Below are 6,333 nucleotides of genomic sequence, written 5' to 3'. Positions count from 1 at the left end.
GATTGGCTGGGTGGGGAGTTCAGCTTGAATTAGCCCAAACTCCTCCTCTTCCTGTCTAGCACATCGCCACTCCCTCCCCTTGCTTCTCTGTTCTCTTACCTCCTTTCTTTTAAAAGGCAGTAACCTTCAGATTTATAACCTTCCCTAGTGATAATTAAAAGGCATTCCTGGCTTCTTAGGAAAAATCCCTTGTATTTCAGGGGTAGAGGACAGTGAGTGAAACAAAATTTGTAAGCTAATCTAGTGAAATCTGTACAAAGTCTGGAGTTTAGTTAATATTGTTGTATCAGTGTTGGTTTCCTAGTTTTGACGTGGGTACCACAGCCATGTGAAATATTAACAAGGGGAGAAATTGGATGAGGAGTATACCAAGATCTTGTGTACTATCTTTGCAAGTTATTTATAAATCTAAAATTATTTAAAAATAGAAACATTTATGCAAAAAAACTACTTCCCTTAAAGTCAGGATGAGTAGTAGGATGACCTCAGAAGCCACTCAGCACTGCAAGAAAACAAAAAGAATCAAATCTGGATCAAAAAAGAAAAACTAAAACTAGTATCTTTGATATTTTTGTTTACACGGAAACTCTAAAGGACAAACTATTGGAACTAATCAGGCTCCAGTCAATTGCTATCAGTCCACAAACATAAATATTTCCTCAAGTTCTGGCAACAAACAATTAGAAAATGTAGGTATTCTTATAAAAATACCATCCCAACAGTAATACGAAGCTATAATTTATCTAGGAATGAGTCTAGCATAAGATGTGCAAAGTCTTAAGAAAGAAACAAATTTTTATTAATAAATATAAAACAGAAATTGAATAAATGAAAAGACACACCATATTCATGGCAGGAAAAATTCTCTCTCATAAAGATGTCACTTTTCCACAAATTAACATATAATTTAGTAAAATTACAATCAAAACCCCATCGGAGTTTGGGGATATTTCACGGGATATTTTCAGAGTAATTAATTTCCACTGAGCAATAGGAAAATCTCCACAGAGCCCCGCCTAGTGGCAACAGCCTCAGCTCTTCTTTGTCATCATCCCAGGATGTTAGGGTCTGAGCCTCAGTCCCCATTCACTCCAAGAAAGTGATGGGTTGGGCCTATGATTGGGATGTATTTTGACATCAGCTGCGTTCTGTGTTTTTGAAAGAGGAGCAATGAAGAAAATCGGTTCCTGCTGTTTCTATTGCTCAGGAACCAAAGCCTGTTCCACCCTGGAACCTGGCCAGCCAGGCCACAATAAATAACCCCACCAGTGGAAAAAACACCTCATTTCATTCCATGAGTTTATAAATCAGTATGTTACTCAGTTATCCCCTGACTTCATCTAATATTTTTCTCCATCCCTCCACCACTGGGGATGGTGTCCTGCAGGAAAAACTCACATTCTAAAATGTGCATTTCATCTTCTTTTAATATGGAAAAGCAGGCTCAGTGAAGAAGGGAGAGGAGCAGCCCCTGCCAGCTTTCTGCTTGGAAACAAGCCATGGAAAGGCATCCAGGAAGAATCTCGTTGGAAGATGACTTTATCAGGCCAGATCGGGAGTTCATGGCCGCCGCGCCCACCGGAGCTGGCTCCCTCTCCTGCTTCCCTGTCTGCTCCTCCCTCAGAGGAAGCTCGGGGATACCACTTGGGTCCAAAGATGAACCCCAACAACTGCAAACCTCAGAGTTTGCAAATCATTTGTCTCATTTGATCCACATATGACCCTATGACTACTGCCATTTGAAAAATAAAGAATATGGCCTGTTACAGATGGGGAAGCAAACCCACTTCAAAGTCATAGCTAGTAAGCAAACAAGCCAGAACTATGTCCAGATGTGTGTGTGTATTCACCTGAGTACATGTTGTTATAGATTTGAGAGTGAGAAAAAGTGGGGGGAGAGAAAGGAGAGAGAGAGAGAGAGAGAGAGAGAGAGAGAGAGAGAGAGAGAAGAGACATATACATCGGTTGCCTCTCTGACTGGGAATCAAACCCGCAACCTGGAACAGGAATTGATCCAGCCACCTCTTAGTGTACAGGCAATGCTCCAACCAACTGAGCTACTAGTATACAGGCCAGGGCTCCAATTTGTTTTTTTAAATCACTGTCCTGCACTCCATGGTCTCCGCATACTACACATCACTGCTTTTCATGGCGTTATTCCCCAATGCCCGCCCGCGTCGACCTCTTCAAGTTGCGGTTCAAGACGCCAGTTTTACTCATCTGAAGGCAGAGGCATGTGGTCAGTCCACGGGCAAGACAGAGGGGGCTTTTTGGGAATTAATCACTGTGCCCCTACTAATAGGAAAGGCAGCTTCTCCATACGAGGAATTCCAAAGAGCAACTGGCAACCCCCGCTCCCTGCGCTGGGCCTTCCTCCCAGGGCTGCCGGCACCTGGCCAGCCCACTGCTGACACCTTGTGGCTGAGAAACAGCTCCTGCCCGGTCCCTATCAGAATCGCACCGAGAAAGGCGGCCGGGGCCAGGAACCCAGCCAGACCTCCTTTTCTGACCTCCCCTGGCGCCTCTGGCTGCCCCCTCCCTTGAACCCTCTGTGTCAGGGCTGCTCAGAGGCTGGTGTAACCCTCAGTGGGTGGCTGCCGGCTGCCTGGGGGCCCGGGCTGCCCAGCTCCTGCCAAGCCAAGGTGGTGGCCACAGGGCCCTCTAGGTGGCACCTGCTGCCCAAGGCAGTAACAGGCACTCACGGCACTCGCCAAACAACTGACAGAGGAAACGAGGATTCGCTCGTAAAAATAGGCACGAACCAGACACCTGAACACTGGGTCCGCTTCGGGGCCCGGCGTCGGCTGCTGTGAGCACGGGAAGGTGGGCGGAGGACACCCTGCTGGAAATAGAGCTGGCGGCAGGCGGCCTCCTGTGACAGCCTTTGGGGCCAATTACAACTGAGAGGCAGAAACCATCAAGGGACGCGTCCTGATGTCAGCAAGGAAACACTGCACGTTCTCAGGGGACACGACTATTAATAGGAGAGGGTGCCTCTGTTCTCGCCACGGTACCCTTTTCGTAGAGGCCTCTAGGCCGGGAGCGTGGGGCCACTGCTTTAAGATGGGGTGTGCCGTGCTTCTGGTTCAAGGTGTTTTTTATATTCCTGACAGCCATCCTCTGTGTGGCTGCCAATCGCTGAGTGAGAACTGAAGACGGTTCTATCCCAAAGCACCAAGATGACCCCTGACGCCACGTAGCGAAGGGCCCTGAGCGGCTGGTGTACTCTCCAGCCCTCTGTGCCCCCACCCATAACATGAGAATTTGAACCAATAGTGAACCCAAGGCTGTGGGTGGGAGGAAGGAGGAGAAAGTGGGTAGCTGCCTGGGGGCGTCCTCCTTGAAAGCTTCCCGGGGGAGGTGACGCTGGAGTCCTGTGGAAAGATGGGCGCACCAGGTGCTCCCTGAGGCACCGCAGACCTCCAAGCAGCCCGTGACTCTGCCGCTGTCCCGGGCGGGGACTGTCAGAGCTCGGGAGCCCCGCCCCCACCGCGAGGCCAGCATCTGTAAGAGGAGAGGAATACACTAAGGATTAGCCTGTCTTTTTCATTTGATCCAAAAATGGATCTGAAGCTCCGGTAATTTCATCCTCTGCTTCCAAGGCAGTAAGAGGTCAGGTGCTCACGGAGGGAATGCCCAAGGGCAGGGCCCGACTGAGTCCATCCCAGCACGCAGGTAGCACGCCCGGGGAGTGCCCACGAAGCCGGCCTGAGATTGCATGTCAGCAGATTACTGTCTTAATAAAGGACATTTAAAAATATCGTAGTTCTTCCCCTTTTTATATCCCTTTCCTTCCTTTTTTCTTCCAATGTCCTTGAATAATCTTTAAAACTGTTTACTTCCTGTAGCTTTTGGAAAGTTGTACAACCCTCCCCCCCCCCCCCCCCCGCCCCGCAACACACACACAAACCCTTTAGTTACCTACTACATGGGACCTGATCCATGTTCTTAAGTTTACCCTCTGTCCCTCAGCATGGGTTATGCCAGGCCTTCTTACCCAGCTGGTGCTCGTCCTGGTCCCCTCGGCCAGTGGCCTTGGGCATCCACCGACCGGCAGCAAAGCACCCTCCCATCCTTCTTCAAGTGGTGTGCTGGAGACAGCGCCCAGCCGCTCGCGAGAGCTGATTCCAAATTTTCAGGAAACTTTCAAACCAGTTGTTAAATATAGACATTATTAAAAATTAAATTATACACATCACAATTAAACAAGTTACATTAAAAACAGAGGTCATAAATGCTCAAAGCCCATCACTTCCAATTATTTTACACATCATACGATTATCTATGCTCTTGAGGTTATTTTCAGCTATTACATCTGAATAATGGAAACACTACAGTATATAACGAGGGGCCACCGCACATGCCTTGCCAACCTCGAGTTCAGTGACATTGAAACTAATCAGGGTGGAAATATTTATACCATAGAAATCAGCATATTCTAGAAATCAGGGTTTGATTTATTGTTTTATTGATTATCTAGATTTCAGAAAGTTATGTAAAAAATGTTAATAATGAGGAATAAACTTAGAAGTGTGCCATATCAATGGCTGTTACATGGTAAACAGCACAAAAATTTGAGGAAATATCTTCCCATATTTGAAACTAATATCTGATTTAGAAAAGAAGTTACCTGTGTCATTGATGAACAAGCCACACCCTAACCTATGTCTGTGTGGGATCACTTTTGTCTTATATGTTAACACACTAAAAAATGTCATGACGTCAATGTCTCAGGACTAGGTTGTGCATAGTTTAATTGTGGAACATTAAATAATTATATTTTAAATGATTACTATGCAGGTTTAAATTTTTTAATGGTTGAAATTTAAAAAGTAGTGTTTCTTTCATAAAACAAAACAAAACAAAAAAACGTTGAACACTCATTCAGCAATTGCAACCAGGTACAAGGATTCAGCAAAAATCAACAAAAGCATTCTGTGAGAAGCAATTGGCTCTATGGAATTTATAACCAAGAGTGTTGTATATTTTATCATTTGTAATTTGTGTGCTATGCATCCTTTGTATCAGCAAAATGTATAACAAACACACACACACACACACACACACACACACACACACACACACACTTTCCGGAGAGCCCGGAGTTAAAGGTTTACCGGTGTGCCATTAATCTCTGAGCTTTTCACCTGTGGAACACAACGGATGCCCATCAAGGCAGCCAAGGCTTTAGTGGGTTTAAATTGCCACGGTGGCTACTGGAAGCAGCACTAGATTGAGAGGCCATGAAAACCAGGTTCTCATCTCGATACTGCCACTCACGGGCTACCTGCCCCATGTTGTTTGTTACTATATTTTCAATAGGAATGACAGGAAATCAGCCAAAGGGCAGGAGAGGAACCGTACCTGGAAAGAATGCCTTTCAAAGACCTGTCAGCTTGGGAGGAAAGCACATAATTCTGCCTGTGGGATGGGAGCGAGACAGATGCACTACATCTGCTCCTCGGCCGGGCACCGCTGTCCTCACTCCCTCAGCCCTGCCCTTCTCCCCGCACAGCACATGCAGGTCACTTGATACCCAACGAATGACGGCCCACAACATATAATAACTCAATAGAGAGCACTTTATAGCTCACAGTGTGCCTTTGGAGCCTTCAGGGTGCTGGGCAGGAAATGGTTAAGTAGGAACGGTCCTGAGACTGGGCAGCCACAGGCAGGGGCGGGGCTCCGCTTACTAACCCTGCACCGGGAGAGTGGCCTCCTTCTCTCTGCCCAATGGGGAAATCCACGTTCAAGTCTGACCTCAATGTGGAAGTTGCTCTTCCTGCCAAAAGGAGTGGAGTGCAACCTTCCCCAGCTCCACAGCACAGCAGAGGCAGAAAAAGGCAGTGAGAGAGAAACAGCACCGGGGCAGAGCAAGGTCCGGGACAGACAGAGCAGGAGGTGGGTGGAGACAACTTTCTAGCAGTACAGTGACGAGACAGCTTTTAGCACACATCCACTGAGACCGGAACAAGGCCGGGAAACCCGAAAATACTACTTGATGAGGCACAGGAATTGAGGGAGACAGAGCAGAATGTCAGCAGAGCCTGGGCACAGCAGACCATATCGCCCGGAGGTTCCTTAGCAAAGAGGAACTGGAAGGCATACCAGCAGTCACTGGATATATTTTATTATAGTATATTAATAAAATATTGCCGAAACCGGTTTGGCTCAATGGATAGAGCGTCGGTCTGCGGACTGAAGGGTCCCAGGTTCGATTCCGGTCAAGGGCATGTACATTGGCTGCGGGCACATCCCTGGTAGGGGGTGTGCAGGAGGCAGCTGGTCGATGATTCTCTCTCATCGATGTTTCTAGCTCTCTATCCCTCTCCC

Source organism: Eptesicus fuscus, chromosome 10, assembly GCF_027574615.1.
Source record: "Eptesicus fuscus isolate TK198812 chromosome 10, DD_ASM_mEF_20220401, whole genome shotgun sequence".
Taxonomy (NCBI): domain Eukaryota; kingdom Metazoa; phylum Chordata; class Mammalia; order Chiroptera; family Vespertilionidae; genus Eptesicus; species Eptesicus fuscus.
This window is presented reverse-complemented; position numbering follows the sequence as displayed.